We start from the raw sequence: 26,971 nt of genomic DNA, 5'->3' as shown, positions 1-26,971 counted from the left end.
CTTCCCCGCCTCGTCGGACATGTGCGCCGGGACGAGCGGGCCTCGTCGCCGCCCTCCGCGCCTCGCGGCGGCCCCACACCCCAAGAACGCGACGACCGCGGAAAAGCCCACCCCGTTCAAGTCCTGACCAACCTCCGCTCAACCATCTCGACGGAGAAAACCAGAGCGGCCTTCTTTTGGTAGGTCAAACGTCTGGAGACTTAAACCACTGTACGAGGGCAGGCAAGAAGGTGCGGCGGAATTCGCACGCGGCCGCCACAACACCCAAGCCAGGCCTCAAACCAACCACGAGGCAAAAGGAGTCCTAAAAAAAGGCGCAAGGCCTGGAACCTTCCCACCCACTCACAATCCGAAATTCGGGGTCAAGAACATCGTAAAGTGGCTCGGTGGCGCGGCCGTTGTAAAAGGCACGCGAGGGCCGCTGGCAGCTCAAAGAGGCCAGGCCCGCGGGAGCCACACCCGGCACTCACCTGTGTTCTGGCGGCAAACCCGTTGCGAAAAAGAACGTTCAAGGCGGCTACGGCACTTATATACGGTCCTCCCCCACCCTCGGGGAAGAGGGCGGAGCCAGCACACGACACCACTTTCCCAGTTTACCCCGCGCCAACTCCATCAGGCACCGGTTCGGTCGCCATCCCCTCCCCCTACTGCTCGGGGACCGTGGGCGATGTGCGCTCAGCCCACTAAAGAGCGCACATCTCCTCGCGCATGCTCCTCTTGACCCCGATGACGGCGAGAGTGAGTGGGTGGGGAGGCGGGGACGAGCTTTCCGCTCGTTCTATGTTAGTGAGAGTTTAACGACGGTCCCTGGGATTCCCCGAGGCTGAAGCGAGTCCTCCTTTGTATGAATTACTCTCAGCTCCAGCTGAAGGGGCGGGCGGGGGGGCGAGGAGGCGGCCCTGCGGGGAAGTACTGAATCTGCCCTCTACGGTTCCTGGTTTAACTGCAAAGATGGTGTGGCGATTGGAGTACGCCTTCCCTCCGCAGTATACCTCCAGTTCTTAACCTGGTCCTCTCCAAGGTCCAGGACTGCCCCTTTGAGCCGCTTCCTCCGCTCGTCGCAGGTCCGCCCTGGGCTGGCTCCTCCCTCGCCCCTGCCTTCTCTTCCTCTCGGGGCTGGAGAGTACAAGGCCCGGGCTCCCAGGGCAGCGAGGGACCCGAGGGGCCGCCTTCACAGCCGGAGAATCCGCAAGGGTTTCAACTCGGTGGCCGTGACCCGGACGAATGTGCTCTTGGGCTAGCCTTTTGGCTTGTTCCAGTCCGAGCCCGCTGCTTTTACCGAAGCCCGAGTCACACGTTCACCCCATATGGTACTCCAGACGTCTAGTTCTTCAGTTCAGAATAGATTTCAATCCCACAGTCTGCCTTTTAACTCTAGTTTCATTACGTTATAGAAAGACCCTATGTGTGTCTACTCTCGTGGTACATTTTTTCTACAGTGTACACTCATTTGATTGCTAGCATGAGCAACCTAAAAAGAATTTTTCAAATTCAGTCTTTCCGCATGATCTCAAGTAGAAACTAAGATCTACGGCTTCAGCAAGCTTATCCACCCAATTTCCTATCCCCAACACTTGCTGCGAATCACTGCTTCTTAAAGGTGGCCTAGCCCATTTAAATAAATTAGTTCATTTTCTGTTAAATGGATTTTAACTCCATTTGAGCATAAATTTAGGGCGAAACCGGATGAGGCCTTTTTGGTTGGCAATCAGGGCAGACTGAGAAATACTTTCAAGAAGGAACTTTTATTTTTAATGAGCTAGTTACTATATCAGTATGTCTCTTCCATGTGTGGAACATCACTGCAACTCCTCCAGCCAATCTGTTAACAAATGCTTGAAACCTACTATGTGTCCAGCGCTAAGCGAGTTCTGTGGCATGTGCAAAATAAATTCTCCTTTGGAGAGGAACCCACGATCAAATTGGAAGGGGAAAACTAATATATAAAACAACTGGGAAGCAGTTAAAGGCAAACTTGTATGGTGCTTACTTTTTATTTCATTGTAGAATATAGTTCTAGTCCTAGCTTTCAGTTACTTCTCACAACCCCAAATCCCTTTTTTACTTTGTAAATGAAATAAGTCTTCTGGGCAGCCCGGGTGGCTCAGTGGTTTAGCCCTGCCTTCAGCCCAGGGCGTGATCCTGGGGACGCAGGATCGAGTCCCACATCAGGCTCCCTGCATGGAGCCTGCTTCTCCCTCTGCCTGTCTCGGCCTCTCTCTCTGTCTCTCATGAATAAATAAATAAAATCTTAAAAAAAAAAAAAGCATTATAAAAAAAAGTTTAAAAAAAAGTCTTCTGAACGAGCCTTCCTATATCTTCTTGTTTTACCACTCTTTGTAGATATAAGCTTCTAAAAATAAGGTTTTTTAATTTCTTCATTAGTAGGTTTCTAGCCTTCTCTTTCTAATTTTGAGAGTTTTCATGAAAGAACTTAGGCCATATAAAGTTTCCCTAGAAATTAATATATCTTTTAACAGCAAAAAAGCATTCTCTATGTCTATTTTTCTAGCTTCTTTCCTTTCATAAATTATTTTTTCACGTTGTATTTTCCTAGTGCCCTTACCCAATCATATGTGTGGAATAAAATCATCTTGATATGCTTGTCAATATTTGTAATAAAATAAAAATGTGAGAAATACCAATTAAGATTGTTCACTACCAATAGAACAATGCAGATACCTCTGCTCTTTTTTATTTCCTTGGAGATATTAATGACTATTCTCTTGGAACTAGATTCCCATAGTCTGTCATATTTGTAATCATAGTAATATGAACTGCATGGTGTGCTATGTCAGACTAAGATTAGGATGCCATACTAGATTTATTACTTTCCATACCTTTTTTTCTTTTTAAGATTTTATTTATTCATAAAAGACAGAGAAAGAGAGGCAGAGACAGAGGCAGAGGGAGAAGCAGGTTCCATGAAGGAAGCCGGAGAAAGGAACTCCATCCCTGGACTCTAGAATTACGCCCCAAACCAAAGGCAGACACTCAACAACTGCTGAGCCACCAAGGCATCCTTTTTCCATACTTTCTTAAGCAAATCTCAAATGGTTTAGGTTTGAACATTATTGGAGATAATACTAGGTCATATAAATATTTCAACAGGAATAGGAAATTTTTGAAAATGTGAAGAAATAGTGACATGAGGGAAGGAAGCAAAGACTTAAGACTGAAAGTTGAGTACTTGAAAGCTTTACATGGCATCCAAAATTGTAGTTCACATCTAATCTAAGAAGAGTCAAAATGAAAGTGTTTGTTGGTAAGAGTAAAAGTATCAAAGATGATTTCCATTTAATAAAATCAAAGGGAAAAAGTAACCTCTGTGAAATCTGCACAATTCATTAAAATGTGACATTGCAAACTTATGTACTTTTATACAATCCTAAAATTGCAATAATTGAAATGTGTACTTTCAGTTGAATTATTCTATTTGAAAATAGACCTACTATAATTCTAACAGTAATTTTTATAGATATGTTTTATGTTGCACACTCGGATTCTTTAATAGATATGCACAAACATTTCCAGAGCTTATAAAAACTACAATTCCTGATTCAAATCTCACCTTTTAATTTTTCTAGTACTTCCTCCTTACAGCTCTTTTGAATGGTGAAAAAAATAATCCAGCATTCCACATAAAGTAACAGAATGGTCCAAGAGTGTTCCAGGAGCAGATAAAGACAGCGGGACTTTCATTATTATGCCCAAGAAAGAAAGGAAAATTAAAGAAGTGTGCCTCCAAAGCCATCCCAGACTGTAAGCAAGTTTTCCCCAACGTCTGGGCTTGCAGGTGAGTATACACTTTATAAATATCTTATAGAGAATCCTTTTTAAAAATAGAACCTAAACTGGGAGGCCTGGGTGGCTCATTGGTTGAGCATCTGCCTTTGGCTCAGATCGTGATCCAGGGGTCCCCAGATCGAGTCCCACATCTGGCTCCCCGAAAGGAGCCTGCTTCTCCTTCTGCCTATTTCTTTGCCTCTCTGTGCCCCTCATGAATATATACAATCTTAACAAAAGAAAAAAAAAAAAAGAAATTAAGGAAAAGCAAAATTATACCTAACTCCTTGATCTATAAGTAACCTCCTTGGCCCCACTGACTAGGTGCTCTTATTCGTGTCGTGATAATGGCCCAGACTTTTGAGGGGTGGGGGTATCTCGAGTCATACTGTTAATTAAGTTTAGGCCCTAGCCACAAGCCTCGGCTCGGGGCAGAAGTCCCCTTCTTGTCCCGGTCGGGCCGGCGCGACGCGGATGCGGGCCCGGGGAGTCGCGCGGCTCGGGCACGCCCAGGTTCGGAGGCGGGGTCGCGGGCGGCGCTGCGGGTTCTCCGGGGCCCCCGGCGGCGAGGCGGACACCGGGCGGCCCGGAGCCCGCGCCTGCTCCCGGACCGGGCGCCCCGCGCGGCCGGTGCGCGGGGACACCTGTAGGCGGGCCGGGACCCGCGGGTTCCGTCTCCGCGGCACCGAGGCCACCCCGGCCCGCCCCCGAACACGCCCCCAACTTGAGGTCACTTTCTTGGGTCCTCGGACTGCGGAAGAAAGCGCGTAGGAGACGGAAAACCCCACGTGGCCCAGGGTGGGGGTCTGCTGTCGTCACCTCGGCGTAGCCTCTTTTCAGAGGGCGCTGAAGGAAATACTCTGTTTTTAAAAAGCGCTATTCCCTAGCCACCTGTGTTTTGAACATAATCCTACAGCAGTTTCCCCCACCACGGTTTTCTAGGAGATATGGCATGCCTTTTAGTAACTTAAAATGGTTTTAACAGTAACATTGTTGAGACTTGTAGATGCATTTTTGGGTTGTAATCTAAGGTCGTATTTTAAGATTTTCCTTAAAGTTGTTCATACTATTTAGAGTAGCAAACTGTTAAAATACATGGTAGGAAACATCTGCATGACCCCTTTTAGGGGGAAAAAAAGGTTTTTAGTTATTAGTAAAAGGGTGAACTGCAATGGTTCTTTAGTATCCATTATTGCGTTTCACCAAACATCTTTCAGTATTGGCTAATCACTCTGCTATTGGGCCTAATTTCAAGCAGCTTTAGGTAATTACATTTTGCTGTGGCCTGCCGCATTTTCATCTTGCCTATGACCGTTGAAAATGATCTTTAAAGAGGGATTTTAGAATATGATGAAGTCAAGAATTATTTGGATTGAGAATCCAAGTAAAATGGCTCTTCAGTATGCCAGGCAGTGTTCTGGTATTTGCAATATGTAACGAAATCCCATCACCAACATTTTACAGATGGGGAACCTGTAGGCAGCTGATAGTTGATGCATAATAAGCAAATGCAGACATATATTCTTTTTAAAAGTTTCACTTCTTAGGCACCTGGATGGCTCAGTAAGTTAAGTGCCTGCCTTCAGCTCAGGTGGTGATCCCAGGGTCCTGGGATGGAGTCCTGCGTTAGGCTCCCTGCTCAGCCGGGCATTTGCTTCTTCGTCTACCCTTCCCCCTCCTGCTCATGCCCTCTCTCTCTTACTCTAGCCCTCTCTTTCAAGTACATAAATAAAAATCTTTTAAAAAAAGTTTCAACATTTTGCACAAAATTATAAAATACAATATATCACATTGCTTCTTTCACTTAGTACATCTTGGAGATTTTATGAGTGCTTTAGGGCCCACCAAAGCAACACTGGACGCCAGGTAATCTGACTAGAGTGCTGGTAGTAACTTTTACACTGGCAGGTCTAGGCAATCTGGAAAATGAAAATAGCAGTAGCGTTGGATTCAGAAAATCCAGGATGGACTCAGTCTTTGATCTGCTGCTTACAGATGAATGATAGCCAGCAATTTTTGGTTTCTCAGTGCATGTGCTCCATGAGTCTGTTCATTATATTTAGTACTTGTCTCACAATTCTAATATGCGACAATGTGAAAAGATAAGGGGGCACTCAATTATCTAGTAAAGATGGTGTTTCTAGAGGCTTTTTGGAGAATACCTGCCCTCAGTTCGTATGCGTTATGAGACTAACTTGACTCCGTAAAGAAAATAAACTTATTAGAGTATTTTTATTTGTAAGAATTTTGAAATAGCTAATACATGTACATAGTGAGACATTATACAGATGTTATGCAGAGAAATGTTACTCTTTTTTTTAAATCAGTTTAAAGAAAGTGAAGATTATGCCAGGAAATTAACTAAAGATATTTCTACAACTCCTGTCATGATTCTAAGACCAGTGCCTGACGGAATAAATGCTCTCTTATTCAGTAGAAAAGAAAGAATAATTTTCCCTCCCTCACTATTTTTTATGAATCTGCATTTTATAGGCAATGTTCACTTTCAGGACTTCTGTCTTCATAGGTAACATAGTGCCAAGAACATAAAGAGCTGGAGTCTATTCCTAGCAATTTTATTTATTAGTTGTATGATCTTGACCACATCACTCTTGGGCTCATTATGCTATGATTATAAATATCTAAGAATACCTATTTCACAGAACGGATCGTAAGGATTTTTTTTTAAGATTTTATTTATTTATTCATGAGAGACACAGAGAGAAAGAGGCAGAGACACACAGGCAGAGGGAGAAGCAGGCTCCACCCAGGGAGCCCGATGTGGGACTCTATCCCACGACCCCAGGATCACGCCCTGGCCTGAAGGCAGGCACTCAACCGCTAAGCCACTCAGGCTTCCCTGATTATAAGGATTAAATGAGATAATGTATCTGAAGATGCAGACTACTTTTACAAATGTTAATGCTCATTATAATTAGAAAATAATCTTTAACGCTTTCAAAAAAAAAAAAAAAAACAAGAAATATCTGTTCAAAATGTAGAGAAATTTACCTGTGTCATTATTCATCTTAATGAGTACTACTTGGTCCATTTCATTGAATTATTAGAACTATATAGATTCACCAATTACATATGTCACACACCATGTATATATTCTGTAAGTGGCAGGGACTTTTGAATTATGGCATTCCTTATATGCTGGGAATTCTAGAGGACTTCAGAGGTCAGATTTTATTCATTCATCCATCCATCAAGCATTCACTGAGTGTAAACTGTGTGCCAGGCACTTAGCTAGACACTAAGAAGATAAAAACAATAGGGCTTGGATAATGTGTGCGATAGAGCCCTGGACAGGAAGGGAGAGGGAAGACTAACACTGTTGACTCCAGGGAAGCATGAATGCTGGAACCAGGAAAACCTAAGGCGCTTTAGAGCACTCCTGAGGGACTCAGACTTGGGGAGGAGAAGAAGGCATCAGCAGGAAAACTTGCTCACCCTGGTTGGTTAGGAATCAGCCAGTGAAGGAAGAAGCTATTCGGGGAGAGGGGTGTTTTGGGTGATTGCCTTAGAAAACAAGGTGGGAGAAAGAGTTTGCTTCTCTACAGATAGGAGCAGAGAGCAAGATAAAACTATTCGGCATTCACTGAGGCCCCTGAGGAACCTGTGTAGAAAATTGGGGCTTCAGAAACAGAAAGATGTGAGTTCCAGTCTGGCATATATCCTAACTGAATGTGTGGCTCTGGGCAAGTTATTCGGATTCTTTAAGTTTCGTCTTTCTCATCCATAAAAAAATAAAGATGATAACACTCACCCCATAAGACTGCTATGTAAATGAGATAAGAAAATGTTTGTTTGTTTGTTTTTCACCAAGTTAGAACAGTGATTGTCAGGGAATTGTTTGTTTTTTTCCTTTTTGTTCATTTTTACCCATCGTCTATAATGCATAGCACTTTCAGTGAGGTAGCTCTGAAGTCAGAAAGCCTTCACTCAAATCCCTGTTGGCTCTCCCATGGCTAGCAAGCGGATGTTTGGCAAGTGATCTAACCTCTCTAAGCCTCAAATTTCATATCTATAAAGTGCAGACAATAATAAATAATATCTGCCCCAGAGGATTGTGGTGAAGATTAAATAAGTCAATCAATGTAAAACTCCTTACCCCAGTGCCTCGGCACCTGGTAAGCATTCAATAAATCTTAATTGTTGCTTGTTATTTTATTTTTTCTTATTTGAGAGTCTTTGCTAACTGGAATCTTGTCATAGGATGAAGTTTCTTTTCCAAGAAAATGCCACAATTACCTTGCTTTCAGCTCTGTGTTTAATATCCCTGCATTTTAGGTTTGCTTATTAATTTTTCTCATAGGCCCTTTTTTCAGAATCTTAAAGATGCCATGTTTTAAATAATTGGGAAATTAGAAATGTTGAAGAAAACAGTTTTTCTTTAGGATTTTTTAAAAACTAAAGGCAGCATAAATCATCACCTAATTCTAAAGCCCTGTCACATCCTTGTACTTTCTAAGATTAAATGTCCTGCCTGCTTTAAAAAAATTTTATAGTGTCTTTTAAATTATTGCTATGTTATCTCTGTTTTTCTAATACCATCTGCTTTTTGTGGTTGGTGTTGTTGCTTTAAAAAAAATTTTCTTTAGGAGTGCCTGGGTGGCTCAGTTGGTTAAGACATCTGCCTTTGGCTTGGGTCATCATCCCAGGGTCCAGGTCATGATCCCAGAATTCTGGGATCAAGCCTGTTGTAAGGCTTCCTGCTTGGCAGGGAGTGTGCTTCTCCCTCTTTCTCTGACCCTCCCCCTTGCTTGTGCTCTTGCTCACTCTCTTCTCTCAAATGAATAAATACAAATCTTTAAAAAATTTTTTTAATCACTTTATTTTTTGCATCATGTTAAGTGTACCCTTTTGATCCCCATCCCCTATTTCCCCCATCCCTTCACCTACCTCCCCTGAGGTAGGGGACCATCAGTTTGTTGTCAATAGTTAAGAGTCAGTTTCTTGGTTTCTCTCTCTTTCTTTCCTTTGCTCATTTGTTTTGTTTCTTAAATTCCATATATGAGTGAGATCATGTGGTATTTGTCTTTTTCTGACTGAGTTACTTCACTTAGCATCATACTTTCTAGCTTCATCCATGTTGTTGCAAATGGCAATATTTCATTCTTTTTATGGCTGAGTAATATTCCATTGTATATAATTGTATATATATACCACATCTTCTTTATCCATTCATCTATTGATGGACACTTGGGCTGCTTCCATAGTTTGGCTATTGTAAATAATACTTCAATAAACATAGAAGTGCTTGTATCCCTTTGAATTAGTGCTTTGGGTTTTTTTGGGGGGGAGGTAAATACCCAGTAGTACAATTACTAAATCATAGGGTAGTTCTATTTTCACTTTTTTGAGGAAACTCCATACTGTTTTTCACAGTGGCTGCATCAATTTAGTACCATCTGCTTTTGGTATATCTTTTGCTGCAAGAACTTTGCAGACCTATATTTTATTTATTTTTAAAAATATTTTATGTATTTATTCATGAGAGACACACACACACACACAGAGGCAGAGACACAAGCAGAGGGAGAAGCAGGCTCCCTGCAGGGAGCCCAATGCATGACTCAATCCTGGACTCCTGGGATCAAGTCCTGATCCAAAGGCAGAGGCTCAAATGCTGAGCCACCCAGGTGTCCCTGCAGACCTATTTTTAAAAAACACCTAACTATTGGGCACCTGGGTGGCTCAGTTGGTTAAGTGTCTGCCTTCGGCTCAGGTCATGATCCCGGAATCCTGGGATTGAGCCTCGCATCAGGCTTTGGGCTCCCTGTTTAGTGGGGAGTCTGCTTCTCCCTCTCCTGTCTGCCGCTCCCCCTGCTTATGCTCTCTCTTCCTGTCAAATAAATAAAATCTTAAAAAAATAAAAAATAAAAACACTTAGCTACTTAATATGTCTTGATTATTACAGAAACAGCAAGTTACACAATCATCAGTGAAAAGAGAAACCAGTTTCAATCACTGGGGAACCACGATAGTAAGAGATTAGATTATCTTTTTTTTATTGTTTTAAAACACACTAACTCAAAATGAAAAAAGAATGTGGAAGCCATCAGGTGAATAAAAACTACTGACAATTCTCTCAAAGAATTGTATATCTGCCACTGCAGAATAACTACTACAGTTCTTTTTTTTTTTTTAATAGTACTGTATTATTTCCATCAACTCCAGTTAACTTGTACCAGTCTTTACTAAAAACATCTACAATAATAAACACTCCAAGCTGGAAGAGAGTTTATTTATTTATTTATTTATTTATTTATTTATTTATTTAGGAAGAGAGTTTAGTCTTCATCTAGTGAGTCCCAAAAATTTTACAGATGATGAAAAGTATCAAAATAACTGAGTGGTTTGTTCAGTGCTCCTATGGCTAAAGACAAAGGCTGTCCATCCTATGGGCCTGTTTTTTGCCTTCAGGGGAAAAGTAGTAGGAATTAAAAGTGCACATTCTAGGGCCAGACTAGCTAGGTTTAAAGCTTAGCTCTTATATTTACTAGCAATGTGACCTTAGACCTATTACTCAACCTCTTTGAGTTTCAATTTCCTCATCTGTATAATGGAAAAAATATTATTTAAAGAGTTGTTATAAAGATAAAAAAGTTAAGTTATATTTTTAATGTTTCTTAAATTCTCTATTATTATTTTGTCTGTTTTGTTCATTATTCTATCCTTAGAATCTAAAATGGTATCTGTACAATAAATATTTAAGGCAGCAGCTCTTTCTGACCATGGGTCCTGTTCTTGTGCTTTAATAAAATAACCTTTTTGCACTATATATAAATAAATAAATATTTACTTATTTATTTATTAAATGAATATGTGAATACATATTCACTCTGGTCCTTTTTAAGTTTCTTATAAAATTTGTTGTTTCAAGAAAAAATGAATGATGCACTATGTGCTATCATTGATTAATTGACTCAAAAAGGTTTTTAAAAATATTTTTGTGGAAGGATGGTTTTCACTGTCAGGCATCAACAGATTAATTTTAGTTACAGAAGGCAAGTGAAAGCTGTAGGTAGAACTACTTTTTTTTAAAAAGATGTTATTTATTTATTCATGAGAGACACACAGAGAGAGGCAGAGACATAGGCAGAGGGAGAAGCAGGCTCCCTGCAGGTCCCTGTAGGCAGAACTACTTAACAAAAATTTTTGTCTACATTAATTAGTATGTTATGGAGAAATAATGAGTGAATATTTTGGTGAAGGACAGATCAATCCACTCAGTAAAACCCGAGCAAGATAATAAGACCTTTCTCAGGAACGCCTGGCTGGCTCAGTCAGTGGAGCATACAATTCTTGATCTCGGGGTTGTAAATTCAAGCCTGATGTTGTGTATAAAGATTACTTAAAAAATAAAAACCTAAATAAATAAATAAATAAATAAATACCTTAAAAACAAAAAACACCTTTCTTAGATGCATCATAGTCAAACTGCTGGAGACCAAAGATTAAAAGCAAACAAACAGGGGCACCTGGGCAGCTCAGTTGGTTAGGCCTCTGACTCTTGATTCCGGCTCAGGTCATGATCTCTGGAGCCTGAGATTGAATTGCAAGTTCAGTGCCATGCTCAGCAGGGAGTTTCCATGTGATTCTATAGCTGTCTCCTTCTGCCCCTCCCCCATCAAAATAAATAAATGAGTAGATCTTGAAAAAAAAAAAAAACCGCAAACACTGAATGTCTCAGAGAAAGATAGGGGAACACATATGGGGGAGCAACTACTGGAATGATGGTGGACATCTCATCAGAAAGGTGGAGGCAAGGAAGTAGAGGAACACCATCTTAAAGTTCTGAAAGAAAAAATAATCAGGGGCACCTGGGTGACTCAGTGGTTGAGCATCTGTCTGGCCCAGGTCATCATCCCGGGGTCCAGGGATGGAGTCCCACATCAGGCTCCCTGCAAGGACCCTGCTTCTCATTTGCCTGGGTCTCTGTCTCTCTCTGTGTGTCTCTCATTAATAAATAAAATCTTAAAAAGAAAAGAAAAAATAATCAAAGCTGTCAAACTAGAGTTCTATATCTAGTGAAAATATCCTTTATGAATGAAGGTGACAAAATCATAATGAGACACCACTACATACCTACCAAAATGGCTAAAATTTAAAAGACTGAAAATACCAACTTTTGGCAGGCATTTGGGACTCACACACAGCTGATGAGCATGTGAAATGGTATACATTCTCTTAGGAAAACAGTTTGGCAATTGTTTTTAACTCTTAAAAAGTTAAACACGTATTTATCATATGACTGTCCTTTCTACAACTAGGTGTTTACCCAAGAGAAATGAAGGCACATGTCCATACACACACTTGGGGCCAGACACTCATAGCAGCTTCATTTATAACTACTAAAAACTGAAAACAAGCCAAATATCCATCCACAGTTTGAATAAACAAATTATGATAAATCCATACAATAGAAAACTACTTAGCAGTAAAGAAGAATGAACTCTTTTTTTTTTTTTTTTTTTTTTTTTATTTATGATAGTCACACTCAGAGAGAGAGAGAGAGAGGCAGAAACACAGGCAGAGGGAGAAGCAGGCTCCATGCACTGGAAGCCCGACGTGGGATTCGATCCCGGGTCTCCAGGATCGTGCCCTGGGCCAAAGGCAGGCGCTAAACCGCTGCGCCACCCAGGGATCCCTGAACTCTTGATATATGAAACAACATGAATGACATTCAAAATAATGGTGCTGATTGAAGGAGCAATACAAAAAAGAATACATGCTGAATCATTCTTCATTGATATAAAACTCTAGAACATACAAATTAATCTGTAGCAACAGAAAACACATTAATAGTTGCTAGGGGATAGGAACAGAGACAAAGGACAGAGAAGAGAGATTACAAAGAGGTGTGAGGAAACCTTAGGGGGTGATGAATATATTTGTTTTCTTGATTATGATGATGGCTTCATGGGTATATACATATGTGAAGTTATCAAATTGAATGCTTCAAATATATACAATTTATCAGATGACAATCATACCTCAATAAAGTCAGAAAAAAATAGAGAAAAAAAGAATGAAAACAAAAGAGATATGTTTTTGGATGTTTGTGTGTAAATATATATTCTAATATATATAAAAACTAAGAGAATTTGTTGCCAGCAGATTTGCACTATGAGAAATGTTATAGGATATTCTTCAGGCTGAAGAGAAATAATACCAAATGGAAACTCAGATCTTCAGAAAGAAATAAAATGGAAATGATTCATATAAAAGACTGTCTTTTCTCCTAATTTCTTTAAAATGCATAAAAGTACTTAAAGCAAAAATTTTAACATTGCCTTACAAGGTTCATAATGTATGTGATTGAGTGCATGTAAAAATTATAGCTTATAGTGGTGATTGGGCCTATGGTGTTGCAAAGCTTCTACACTGTACAAAAGCTGATATTAATTCTGTGTGTCACCCTTATAACAAACATTAAAAACTTAATGCAAAGAGATAGTGCTAAAAAGCCATTAGATAAAGAGAAATTCTTAAATAATTTTTAAATAATCCAAAAGAAGAGGAACAAAAAGCAGATGAAAAAAAGAAAACAAATGGTAAAATGATGTACCTAAATCCAACTTTTTCTATAATCACAATAAATGTTAATGGACTAACTATTCCAATTAATAAGCAGTTTGTCAGAATTGATTAAAAAAAAAAAGACCTAACTATATCCTGTTGACAAGAGACACATTTTATTTTATATATATATATATTAAAGATTTTTTATTTATTATTCATAGAGAGAGAGAGAGAGGCAGAGACACAGATGGAGGGAGAAGCAGGCACCATGCAGAGAGCCTGATGTGGGACTCGATCCAGGGTCTCCAGGATCACCCCTAGGCTGCAGGCGGCACTAAACCACTGTGCCACCAGGGCTGCCCTATATATTTTTTTAAAATATTTTATTTATTTATTTATTTGAGAGAGTGAGTGAGAGAAAGAGAGAGAATGGGAAGTGGGAGGGATATAGAGAGGGGGAGAAACAGACTCCTCACTGAGGGAGGCTCCTCAGGGAGCCTGACATGGGACTTGATCCCAGGACTCCAGGATTCCTACCTGAGCCCAAGGCAGATGCTTAACTGACTGGGCTACCCAGGCACCCAGAGACACATTTTGAATATTAAAAAAAAAAAAAAACTTAAATTATGCAAATAGAATTAATGTATTTTGGCACATTGGAAATGGCTCTTAAACTTTGTGTGTTCCAATCACTATATCTATAAAACAGGAATAATTATACTGTCCAAGATTGTAGTGGTTACAAATAATTAAATGGTTATTATGGACTTTGCAAATATTGTTTGGTGGCATTATCATTTCTTTATAATAATTACTTAATGTTTATATATTTTACTACAGTCATTCTGTTGTTCCACTTGAAACAAACTCACCAATGTTAAATGTAAACATTTTCTTTACTCCTGTTTTATAATATATTTTTACTGTAGGGAATAATTGAAATCATGGTTTTGGAGTCAAATATCCCTGAATTGCTCTTGGCTTTGACATTTACTAGGTGTCCTCAGGCAAATTTCTTAATTTTATTATTGAGCTTCAGTTCTTTCATCCTTCATCTTTCAGTTCATTAAGATAGTACTTCATGGATTAAGTAAAATAATATTATGTGAAATGCTTAGCACAGAGTCTGGCACATAGTGAAAATTCAATAGTTATCATTATCATCATCATCATCATCGATGATGATAAGAGTAAATTCACAAACCTTCTTAAAAACATCATAGGGGCACCTGGGTGGCTCAGTCAATTAAGCCTCTGACTCTTGATCTCAGCTCAGTTTGTGATCCCAGGGTTGTGGGATCAAGCTCTGTGCTCAGAGTCTGCTTGAGAGTCTCTCTGTCCCTCTCCTTCTGTCCCTCTTAAAAAAAAAAAAACAAATAACAAACCCAAAACACTGTATAAAAAACTGTTGAGAAAATATTTTTTATTTATTTTTTTACTTATTTTTTAATATTTTTTTTAAATTTTTATTTATTTATGATAGCCACAGAGAGAGAGAGAGAGGCAGAGACACAGGCAGAGGGAGAAGCAGGCTCCATGCAGGGAGCCGGACGTGGGACTTGATCCAGGGTCTCCAGGATCACGCCCTGGGCCAAAGGCAGGCGCCAAACCGCTGCGCCACCCAGGGATCCTGAGAAAATATTTTTTAAAGTTTTACTTCTGTTGCTACTTTCAACAGATTCATTATTAACATTAACATTAACATTCATTATTTTAATGATATAAATGCAAAAAAACTCTACAATAATGCAAAGGAAGCAAAATATACCTCACTATATAACAATCCCTTAAGTCTTTAAATGGTCAACAAAGAAAAAGAGTAATGTTTCCTACAAAATTAAGTTGGCTTCTACATCTTCTATGGTTGAAAATATTTTATTCTGACACTAAACTTAAGCAGTCAAATGAAGCAAATGAGAACAAGCCAGCAGAAGGAATCTATTATTAGACTCCTAACCTGAAGCAAAAGTTATCTGCAGAAACCCTCATTAGATGTGCACACGTCCACTGTGTGACAGGTTGTGGAAGAATATAAAAAAGCATGGAGGTGCAGAATGGAACCTGGAAGTCTTCGGGGTCAGAATGCTTAACTGGAATTAGAAGACAGGATTATAGGAAACTGGAAAAAATACATTTTGTCTTGGTTAATCATCATAAAATGAAGTAATAGTACAGGAATATTTTGCTCACACAACTTTTTGTATGGCACAAATGGCCATTGGAGTTCATGAGTAAAGGAGAGAACTCCAGCACAGCTGGTTCACCTCCTTTCTCAGATGTCATTTGATATACTGCATTCTCAGAGGGATCCTCTCCATCATATCTAAAAAAGTTCCCTGTTATAACCCCTTCTTTGTTTCCTTCTCAGAGCTTATTACAACATGTAATTATCCTATTTATTTGGCTACTATTTCAGCCTTGTCTCCTCTACTAAAATGTAAATTTCATGAGAACAAGAGTCTTGTCTGATTTTTTTTTTTTTTTACCATGGTATCTGGTGCCTGACACATTAGTAGATGATCAATAAACATTTGTTGAATGAATGAATCAATGAAGAGGAAATCTGAGACTGCAATCTGTTTCCCCTCAAGTAAATCTCTTCCACTGACAAATGTATGTCATATCCAGTTTGAGAATTAACCACTCAACCATAAAAACTTTTCTTTTTTTTTTAATATTTTATTTATTTATGAGAGACACAGGGTGGGGCAGAGACACAGGCAGGGGGAGAAGCAGGCTCCATGCAGGGAGCCTGAGGTGGGACTCCATCCCAGGTCTCCAGGATCACGCCCTGGGCTGAAGGTGGCACTAAACTGCGGAGCCACCCGGGCTGCCCCATAAAAACTTTTTTTTCCTATTACAATCATTCCAAAATTCTTGTGTTTTCCAGGAGTCCACCTAATGTGCCTTGATCTTTTTCTTTCTTGAGCTCAGACTTGCACTGTTTTCTTGCTTGATTTTTTTTTTAAATAGGCTCCACACCATCATAGGACTTGAACTCTCAACCCTGAGATCAAGAGTCACATGCTTCACAGATTGAACAAGCTGTGGGACCCAGGAAATTTAACAAAAATCCCCTACCCCTGGACAAGCAGAGCAGGACTAACTCCATTTTGTGCTGCACCCGCCACCTCCTGTATGACCCCCACATGACCTGCTTATTACTTAAGGCGCTCCCCCACCCTAGTCAAGCCGCTGGGCACACCCTAATCGGAAATCGGCTCATAACTATGTAACCCCTCCTTGTGCCTGCCAAAACTGAGCGCCAATTCTGACCAAAGTAATAGGCCAGTTCAAATGGATACTATAGGGTAAAATGTAATTCAATCAGCCACCTGCGTGGACCAACATGACTGCAACTTTCTGCATATGTTACAATCCCATTGGCCACTGGCCCCTGTAAAGCTGCTACGCCTCTTAGTCCTGGGGTTCAAATCCCTGCTCCGCTGTGTCGAGTATACTTGGATCCAAGCTGGAGCTTGCTAATAAACCCTCGTGGGCTTGCATCGGTGTCGGCTCCTTCGTGGTTTCTCTGATTAGCAATCTTGGACACAACAAAGCCAAGTACCCCTCTTATTAATTTTTTTAGGTTTGCCTCAGAGTGACAGGCTGACCCCAGCCCTGGTGAGGGCAGGGAATATCCTTACACATTGCTGTCCTGATATCCCTTTGGCAAATAGAGAATGTCATTTTCATGTGACCTAAAAAAAAAAAAAAAAAGGAGTTGATTGCACCCATAACGAGATTGGCTTAGAAACAAGTAGAGAGGGATCCCTGGGTGGCGCAGCGGTTTGGCGCCTGCCTTTGGCTCAGGGCGCGATCCTGGAGACCCGGGATCGAATCCCATGTCGGGCTCCCGGTGCATGGAGCCTGCTTCTCCCTCTGCCTGTGTCTCTGCCTCTCTCTCTCTCTCTGTGTGTGACTGTCATAAATAAATAAAAAAAAAATTAAAAAAAAAATAAAGAAACAAGTAGAGATAGTAAGGGCTGAGGGAGCTCCTGGAAAACAAAATGTCCCTATTTCTTCATCTATCCACCCAATCCATTCATCAATCATCCCTTCATTCAGCAATCATAGCATTTACTAAGCTCAGATCTATATAAGAAACTGTTCTAGGGAATCCCTGGGTGGCCCAGCGGTTTGGCGCCTGCCTTTGGCCCAGGGCGCGATCCTGGAGACCCGGGATCGAATCCCACATCGTCTCCCAGTGCATGGAGCCTGCTTCTCTCTCTGCCTGTGTCTCTGCCTCTCTCTCTCTCTCTCTCTGTGATGACTATCATAAGTAAATAAAAATTAAAAAAAAAGAAACTGTTCTAAATGTTTTATTCATGTTAACTAAATTAATCTTTATGGTTACCCTAAGGGTTTATGCTGTTATTATACCCAGTTTATAAATAAGTAAACTGATAACCATTTCTTAAGCATTATTGCCCAATGGTCTTTAAGAAGGAGTGGACAATCTTTTTAGAATCACACAGATAATGTTACAAAAAGATGATAATTTTCTAAATCATTTTTGACATGTCATCATGATGAAACAATATTTAAGCAAAATTACATATACTGTCCTAGGACTAGAGGAAGTGTTGCATATAACACATGTTAGGACAAAGTCAGTGCTAAACAAGAAAAATGAGCAAAGTGCTGTGCTGCAGAGAGGAGGCTAGAGGAGTGTGAAGAGTATGGTATTGGGTCTGGAGAGATTTGGGATTGAATCAGGTCTCTACTCCTCCTGAGCTCTGTGATCGTGGACAGGGTGCACAAGCATGAGTTTTTAGACCCGTGGAGAGTAACAAAGCCTCTAGCAGTCTTTCCTGAGTTCCCCAGACTGGGCCAAGGGCCCTCCTCTGTGTTTCTCCATCACCTTTTACAATGCTTGCATAGCATTTACCACGTTGAAAGTACTTTTGATATGACCGTCTCATCCTTAGATTATAAATTCCTTCAGGGCAACAGTATCTGGGGAAGTCCCCTGTTCCCAATAGGGCCTGCCTGGGTGAACCCCTTGTTTCTAGTTAAATCTGACTGGTTGCTCTCTCTCAGTCTCTCTAAAAAAGCAACCCCCCAAACCAAAACTCCCAAACCCCCACAAGTCTTTGCACATTTAACTGTTCTTAGTTTTTGCAGGGCACCTAGCTCAGTTGGTTAAGCGTCTGCTTTCCCCTATGTTATGATCCTAGAGTCCCGGAATTAAGCCCCGCGTTGAGATCCCCAGTCAATGAGGAATTCTACTTCTGCCTCTCCCTCTCCCCCTGCTCCTTTTCTCTCTTGTTCACTCTTTCTCTCTCAAATAAATTAAATCTTTAAAATAAAAAAAAAAACCCTAATTTAGAAAAGGACAGATAACTGAATTGAAAAACAACTAAAATATACATACAGTAGTGTAGGAAAGTATACAAAGCTGAAAGTCACAAACATGGTACAAAAGTAGGGTATCATACTATGGTCCTGTCACCAGTTTCTAATGGACAGGATTAGAGATTGTAAAACACTACTAAATTATAGTCACTAATTTCCACATAAAGGTAATTTTTGCCTTAATTTGTTCAAAATATTTTTTGAAGTCCAAGGTTAAAGTCTTAAAGCTACAGAGTTTCTTCTTCCATAATGCCCAACTAGAAGTAAGGGGAAACATTTCCATTAGATAGCATACACAGCTGTTTGGTAGAGAATCCAAACACCGTCTTATCACAAGAATTTCCATCAGGTAGAATGCACAGCTTTACTATGTAAAATGAAGATTATTGAAATGTGAATGTATGAAACAACTGATCTCAGCATAATGGGTTGCTTTGTTCTGGCTTATGATTACTCCCATGTTCTCTTTGGGATTTATAAAGGACCCTGAATACTGTTTAAAGATTTCAGTGAGAGCAAATGAAAGCATTTGACACTGCACAGATTGAAACAATTTTTTTTTCGAAACAATATTTTTTCTTTTTTTTCTTTTTAAATTTATGATAGTCACAGAGAGAGAGAGAGAGGTAGAGACATAGGCAGAGGGAGAAGCAGGCTCCATGCACCGGGAGCCCGACGTGGGATTCGATCCCGGGTCTCCAGGATCGCTCCCTGGGCCAAAGGCAGGCGCTAAACCGCTGCGCCACCCAGGGATCCCTCAAAACAATATTTTTTCTACAGAAGACTGCTTTACTGCTGAAAGCAAATCAGCATGGTGATCATCTACCGAGACTGGAAGAAGGCAGAGCCTCCAGAGAATGGGAAAGCACTCACATCATCCTCAGGGACCCTGGGTTTCTTTTACTCTACACATACTATAATTAGTTATACAGGTGGCTATTTTTAGAGCTAGGCTCTCCTATTATAAAAGGATTTGCTTTTTTTATGAATGCTCTCTGTCCTTGACTCACTTACCCAGCATTGACCAACAGGCCCAGAAGGGCTATGTCCTACAATACAGGGTTTACTAATTTGGACTCCCTCCTGGATTACATCAAAGTTCCCACCCAGTTCATCACAACATATGTGTCATCTTCCATTGGTGATATGACTATGTTTATTTCTTTTTTTTCTTTTTAAAGATTTTACTTATTTATTCATGATAGACATAGAGAGAGGGAGAGGCAAAGACAGGCAGAGGGAGAAGCAGGCTCCATGCTGGGAGCCCGATGTAGGACTCGATCCCAGGTCTCCAGGATCACGCCCTGGGCCAAAGGCAGGCCCTGAATTGCTGAGCCACCCAGGGATCCCCAAATGTTTATTTCTAAGGACTTTTTCTTTTTTTTTTTTTTTTTTTTTGAGCAGCTGTTATTGTTGTTTTTGTTTCTTTGTTTTTTAGGTTAACAGTAAGATTGAGCAGAAGCTACAGAGATTTCCCATATATGATCCCTTCCCATGCACAGCTTCCCCCAATATCAGCATCCCCCACCAGAGTGGTACATTTGTTGCAACTGATGAACTTACATCAACATATCATTATCACTCAAAGCTCACAGTTTAATTAGGGTTCATTCTTGGTGTTACACATTCCATGGGTTTGGACAAATGTATAATGACATATATCTACCGTGATGCTATCATACAGAATAGTTTCCCTGTCCTAAAAATCCTCTCAGATGCTTTGCTTATTTATTCTTCCTTCCTCTCAACCTCTGGCAAGCTATGATTTTTTTAACGGCCTCTATAGTTTTGCCTTTTCCAGAATGTCATATAGTTTAGAATCATACGGTATGTAGTCTTTTCAGATTGGTTTCTTTCACTCAATAATATGAATTTAAGTTTCTTCTGTGTTCTTTCATGGCTTGATAGTTCATTTCTTTTTAGGCAAATTATATTTCATTGTCTGGATGTAACATGGTTTATTTATACATTCACTGTCTGAAGGACATCTTAGTTGCTTCCAAGTGTTGGCTAAGCATACTTTTTGAACTAAAAAATAAGTAATTCAAGTAAGAAACATTAGAGATTAAAAAAAAAAATTGAGTCTCTAAGGTAAAAAATAAAAGTTAATACAAGTGGATTTGAAAAGATATTCTGCCAAACTCAGGAGAATTTTGAGACTCTTCCAAAATAGATATTTAAATCTAGAAACAATACTTGCTTAATCAGCAAGTAAGCCAACTTCAGTAATTTTGCCCTCGTTTGTGTGCACTTAAGTACAAAGATCAGTATTAAGTTACATTCCTAGACTGTTTTGATAATACTTAATAAACAAAAGGAGACTGCAGTGGTGAAGGCTGTTACTTCAATCTAAATCTGTTGAATATAAAAGAAATACCAAAAAAAAAAAAAAAAGGAAAGGAAAGGAAATACCAATGGGCAAGGAAAGTTATTAAAAGTCAGAATATATGGTAATGGAGATAATATGGGGAAGTAGAGACTCATACTTTTGGTGGGACTGGGAATCAAGGCAGTCTTTTTTTGAAGGCAATTTGGAAGACTTTTCTAAAATTTTAAGTACCATACCCTTTGACGAAGCTACTACAGATTTGTCCTATAAAAAATAGGGGATCTCTGGGTGGCTTAGGGGTTGGGTGCCTGCCTTCGGCCCAGGGCATGATCCTGGAGTCCGGGATCGAGTCCCGTGTCAGACTCCCTGCATGGAGCCTGCTTCTCCTGTCGGACTCCTGCATGGAGCCTGTGTGTCTCTCTCTCCCCACCTCCCATGTCTCTTATGAATAAATAAATAAAATCTTAAAAAAAAAAACACACACAAGTGCTACATGGAAAGATGCTGACAATATATTAAATGAAGAAAACAACTAGCAAATAATAGCAGTGATCCCTTTATAGACTAGTATAAAATTAATATATCTGGAAGAGTTTCTCCAAAATGTGTTAAGTGATTACCTCCTGCTAAGAGGGATTGGGGTTTTACTAGTTTTCTATTACTGTGTAACAAATTACCAAATTCAGGGATTTAAACTGACACCTAGTATTTTATTTTATGGTTTCAATAGGTTAGAAGTCAGGCACAGGGTGCCTTGGTTCTCTGGCAGGGAATCACAAGGCCGAAATCAAATAGTCAGCCAGGTAGAGTTCTCACGTGGAATCCATTTCCAAGCTCATTCAAGCTGTCTGCAATACTATGATTTATAGTAACATATGTATATTTGGTCTCCATCACCATGTCTATCACAGGGTTCCTAAAACCCTTGGAATTTCCTAAGTGTGGAGAGTGGTAAGAATGTCTTTTGTTATGTTAATTAGGTAACTTTCGGACCTCACCTCTGGGTGGGGGCTGGTTGTCAACAGAACCTACCAAGTGTTTTGAGGGTTGGGACTTTTATTTGTTTATTTATTTATATATATTTCAAAGATTTGTTTATTGTTTTAACAGAGAGAGAGAGCAAGCACACAGCAGGCAGAGTGGCAGGCAGAGGGAGAGGGAGAAGCAGGTTCCCCAGTAAGCAGAGAACCTCACTCCCGACTAGATACCAGGACCCTGGGATTGTGACCTGAGCCAAAAGCAGATGCTTAACTGACTGAGCCACCCAGATGCCCTGAGTTTTGTTCCCACCTCCCTGACCTTCAGAGAAGGGACAGGGGCTGGAGGTTGATTCAATCACTGATAGCCAAGGATTTAATCTGTTGTGCCTGTGTAATGAGGCCTCTGTAAAATGTAGGACACGTTTCAGAGTTTTCCAGTTCATGTAAATTTGGGTAGAGGGGTGCACCTGGAGAAAATATGGAAGCTTCACACCTTTTCCTTATATCTTGCCCTGGGCATCTCTTTCGTCTAACTCTTCCTCCTGTGTTATATCCTTTTATAATAAAGTGGCAATACTTTAATATGTTTCTCTGAGTTTTGTGAGCCACTTTAGCAAATTGATCGAACCCAAAGAGGGAGTGGGGGTTGTTGGACCCTCCAATCTACAACCGTGGGTCAGAAGCAGAGGTGGTAACCTGGGCTTGGGACTGGCATCTCAAGTTGCGGGGTAAGGAGGGGGTAGGGGGAGAGTCTTGGAGGAATGAGCCCCTAACCTGTGGAATCTGATGCTACTTAGGGTATAGTATATATACTATATATATATATATATATATATATATATATATATATATATATATATAGTGTTAGAATTGAGTTGAGAGGTGCTTGGGTGGCTCAGTCTGCAGAGCATAAAACTCTTGATCTCAGGATTATGAATTCAAGCCCCACACTGGGTGTAGAGCTTACATTAAAAAAAAGTAGGTGGGGCACCTGGCTGGCTGAGTTAGTGGAACACTGGACATTTTTTTTTTTTTTTTTTTTTTTTGAGAGGAAGAGTGAGTAAGAGGGAGAAGGAGAGAGAATCTGAAGCGGACTCCACACTGAGCCCAGAGCCCAATACGGGCCTGATCTTACCTCAAGATCATCATCTGAGCCAAAACCAAAAGTCAGACACTTAACCAGCTGAGCCACTGAGGTGCCCCATAGCATGTGACTCTTGATCTCAGGATTGTGTGTCCAAGCTCCTTGTTGGGTGCAGAGATTACCTAAAAAAAATTAAAATTTTAGGAATAAAAAAAGTGAATTGTAGGACAGATCCCCAGCTGGTGTCTGAGAATTGCTTGGTGATGTGGGGAAACTACACCCTACCCCATTCCTCCATGGGAATTGGCAACCAGAATCATTATTGGCAGAATTCCATTCCCTGTAGTTGTAAAACTGAGGTTCCATTTCCTCAGTGCCAGTCAGTGAGAGCTGCTTGTGTTCTTTGTCAGGTGGTCCCTCCCTCAAGTGTGCCCAATCCTCATCCTTCTAATTTCTTCTTCTGCCACCAGCCAGAGAAAACTTTGATTTTACAGGACTCATGTTATTAGGTCCAACTCAGATAATCTATGTTGAGGTTGACTATTATGAGAATAAAATCCCTCCTATTTACCATTCCTGTATATCAGGAACATGCGTACACCAAGAAATCTTGGGGCCATCTAAGAATTTTGCCCTCCATAGGGGTGGGGGTAAAAGGAGGAGTATTTTCATTTTGTGCTTTATACATATTTGTAATGTTTAAATTTGGGGGAAAAGAACATGTGTCACTTTTTGTACTTCAAAATGTCTGGAAGGATATACCCTAATATTTTAACAATGATTAGTAGGAATAAGATTTTTTAAAAGATTTTACTTTAAAGTAACATCTTTTTTTTTTTTTTTAAGATTTTATTTATTTATTCATGAGAGACACACAGAGAGAGAGGCAGAGACACAGGCAGAGGGAGAAGCAGGCTCCACGCAGGGAGCCCGACGTGGGACTTGATCCCTAGTCTCCAGGATCAGGCCCTGGGCTAAAGGCGGCGCTAAACCGCTGAGCCACTGGGCTGCCCTAAAGTAACATCTATACCCAATGTGGGGCTCAAACTTACAACCCTGAGATCAATATTTGCATATTACACTGACTAAGCCAGCCAGGCACTCCCTAGATTTTCAATATTTTTTAATTTTTATTTTTGTTAAAAGTAGGCTCTATGCCCAAAGTGGGGCTTGAACTCACAACTCTGAGTTTGAGTCACATGCTCTACTAGCTGAGTCAGCCAGGCATTTCAGGAATAAGATTTTTAAAAATACAACCATATGGTAACCAACTTTTTATCACATAACTATAAGAATATAAAGTTATTTCCATTTTAAAATTTAAAAAAAAGTTTATGCATGTCATATACAAAGCATTGGTGCCATTTTGGCTAATGATAGTTTTTTTTTTGCCATAGTTGTAAATATACATCCTGATAGTGCAGCATGGCCAAGATGTGAAACTATGAATGCATTTGAGAAGAGTTTATTTATTTTATTTATTTTTTTTGAAAGATTTAATTTTTTTATTTGAGAGAGAGAGAGAGAGAGCATGTGTGCAGAAGGAGAGGAGAAGCAGACTCCCTGCTGAGCACAGAGCGGGGGAGGGCCTTGATCCCAGGACCCTTAGATCACAATCAGCTGAAAGCACAAGGCTCATTTGCAGGCGCACCTTAAGAAGAATTTAGATAAATTCCTGATGATGGAGACACAGGTTATCAGGACCACTGCAGGTAGCATCAGGAGAGAAACCGTCATCTGAAGAGTTAGGTTATAGGGTGCTCTGACTGGCTGGAAGCAGTTGTCACACTCCTATGTATCTTGTCTCTTGTCTGTAAAATGAAGACATTAGACCGGATGAACTAAGGTCCATGTGTTTTGCTCAGTCTTTTTGAGATTGGTACCATGGTTTCTAATAAAATTCTCCTAGTGTTACCATCCTAAACAAACACAGGCTGGAAGGATTATAAATTGAAAGGCAAGTTTTATGTTCTTTTGAATTATCAGTGTGTTCCCAGAGACGAAGGGTTGACACTGGATTAATCTGGGAAAACAAAGTACAAATATAAAATTTGACTGAAAACCCAAATGAGCAAGTCAGACATGAAGAACTACAGGACTTTGGAAGGTGGTAAGGGAAGGATTCTCTCATGTGAGCCTCACAATTTAGAGGTCTGAAGAATAAAAATCGTTTTCACCCCATTCAAAGAAAACAGGCTTCTTCTCAGAGTCAATACCGAGTAACTCACTGTTGATCAGGAAGAGAGACTGTGAAGAAAAAGAAAAAAAAAAAAAGGAAGAGAGAATGTGTTTGGGTCATTTCTTATATGTTTTCTGAAGGTCAGGGAGCCCTAAGTGTAACACACAGCAAAAACAAACTGCTAACCTAGATTGATTTTGTGTTTTCTGTTCTTTTGCAGCTGGTCTTTGTTTCCTGAAAGGAAGGACTGATGCTGATTAATTCAGAAAAACAAACTTGGAATGATAAAGTACTTTCCACACACTGCTGACAATCTATGCACTTGCCAGTTTACATCTTTCATCTCTCTCCTACCACTGCCTCCCTCCTTGGCAAAGTCCAAAGCCTTCATGAGTACTGCAGCAAAATCCTTATTCTTGCTGGGATCAGGAGTCATGTTTTTTACAAATAAAACATCTTAATCTAATAAAAAGAGCTGGGGCCTGGGAGTGTCTCCCACAAACAAGTTCACTCATTCATTTGACAAATTTATTGAGTGCTTACCATGTGTGTGGGTAGGTGCTGTCCTAGGTGCCAGGCATACAGCAGGCAACCAAACCAAGTCCCTGTCCTCCTGAAGATGGCATTCCAGTGGAGGGGATACCAACAATAAAGAAGTTAAGGTAGAGTCTGGGAGATGCAGACAAAGGCAGTGGAGAATAGGGGAGTGTGGCAATGGGGTAAAGGGTGAGGGGCTCTCAGATGTGACTTATATCAGAATCACCTGGGAATTACACACTTGTTAAAATAGAAAGTGATTCAAAACAAAACAGATTGATGTACACTATCCCAGAGTTTCTGATTCAGTAGGCCTCAGGTGGGGGCATGAAAATTTGTATTTCTTTTCTTTTTTTTTTTTAAATTTGTATTACTAACAAGTTCCCAGGTAATGCTGATGCTGTGGGTCTGAGAACTATACTTTGAGAACCACTGGGGTAGATCATAGAGGATGTTCAGTGAAGTCTTCTTTGATACAATGACATATAAACAGAGACCTATAGAAACAAGCTATGTGGGGAAGAGCAAAAGCATTCCTCTCAGACAAACGAAAGTGGGAGCCCCTTGGAGTTTTTGAGAAATTGCAAGGGGGCTGTGGTGGCTCGGATGGGGAGTAGGGAGGGGAGGAAAAGAAGATCATATAGGCCAGATGGCTAATGTAAGGGCTTTGATTTTTATCCCAAATGAAGCAAAGAAACAGGATAGGATTTTGAGCAGAGGAATGACATGGTCTGTGTTGAAAGTGTTAGGCAAATGTAAGGTATGGCTCTCTACAGTAATAATGATGACTTTTGGCACACTGTGATACAATTCATACTTATTTCTTCTTGTAGATTGATAAATGCATGGCAAGGAAAGCCTGAATTGTTTGACAATTACTGTGGACTCCAAAAAGTTTCTCACACCTTCTGCCATGTGAGGATGTAATGTGAAGATGGCCATCCATGAGCCAGGGAGCAAGCTCTTCCAAGACACCAAATCCACTGGCACTTTGATCTTGGACTGCCAGCCTCACGACCTGTGAGAAATCAATTTCTTTTTTTTTTTTACAAGTCACCCAATTATGATATGCTGTTACAGCAGCCTGACCTGACTAGTACAGCAACTTACTGAATTTCATATTTTGAATACTATATGGAGCCCCTTTAATTGAATGTTAATAAAGAGTTATTTATGCCTTAAAA

At 40.3% G+C, this 26,971-nt stretch overlaps 1 long non-coding RNA gene across 7 annotated transcripts; it reads left to right on the top strand.

Moving 5' to 3' along the window:
* Positions 1-26,971, top strand: LOC144317261 (uncharacterized). Of its 7 annotated transcripts, none has more exons than XR_013383211.1 (5): positions 413-738; positions 1,065-1,310; positions 3,588-3,796; positions 25,471-25,912; positions 26,621-26,971. It is a non-coding gene; the product is annotated as an uncharacterized LOC144317261 (long non-coding RNA). The 7 variants fall into 7 exon arrangements; XR_013383213.1 differs by having other exon boundaries at positions 414-738; positions 3,604-3,796; XR_013383210.1 differs by lacking the exons at positions 413-738; positions 1,065-1,310 and adding an exon at positions 1-179.

This window comes from Canis aureus, chromosome 7 (assembly GCF_053574225.1).
Source record: "Canis aureus isolate CA01 chromosome 7, VMU_Caureus_v.1.0, whole genome shotgun sequence".
NCBI lineage: Eukaryota > Metazoa > Chordata > Mammalia > Carnivora > Canidae > Canis > Canis aureus.
The sequence above is the reverse complement of the archived record's forward strand: the minus strand, read 5'-3'. Positions and strand labels throughout refer to the sequence as shown.